Raw genomic sequence first — 556 nt, forward strand, 5'->3', positions numbered from 1 at the left:
TATATATTGAAATGTAGAAGCTTTTTTATGTAGAAACTCCAACAGCGATGGTTTATCCCTCCATCCCTGCATCCATCCATCCATTTTCTGTACCGTTTATCCTACACATGGTCACGAGGAGCCTGGAGCCTATCCCAGGGCACACGGGGCATCTGGATGGGGTGCCAGCACATCGCAGGGCACAGTCACACACTACAGACAGCTTGGAAATGCCAGTCAGTGCACAGCGCAGTTCTCTGGACTGTGGGAGGAAACCAGAGTATCTGGAGGAAACCCCCACAGCACGGGAAGAACATGCAAACTCTTAACCACTGAGCTACCTCTCTACTCCTTCACGTTAATAAGACAAAAAAACCCACGCAGATGTTACAGAGAAACCACAAAGAAGTGTAAACTCCTCTGTCCTGAAGATGTCACAGCTTCACCTCTGACTGTTACACAGCGCTGACACTGGAGACTCCTTCCACACATGTTAAACAAGTCTCCATGTAAACTGATGTTTTTTATCCTGTTTATCGTCAGTGGAGCGTGCGCTGTACACGTCCCTGTGAATGAG

Source organism: Ictalurus furcatus, chromosome 15 (assembly GCF_023375685.1).
Source record: "Ictalurus furcatus strain D&B chromosome 15, Billie_1.0, whole genome shotgun sequence".
Classification (NCBI taxonomy): Eukaryota; Metazoa; Chordata; class Actinopteri; order Siluriformes; family Ictaluridae; genus Ictalurus; species Ictalurus furcatus.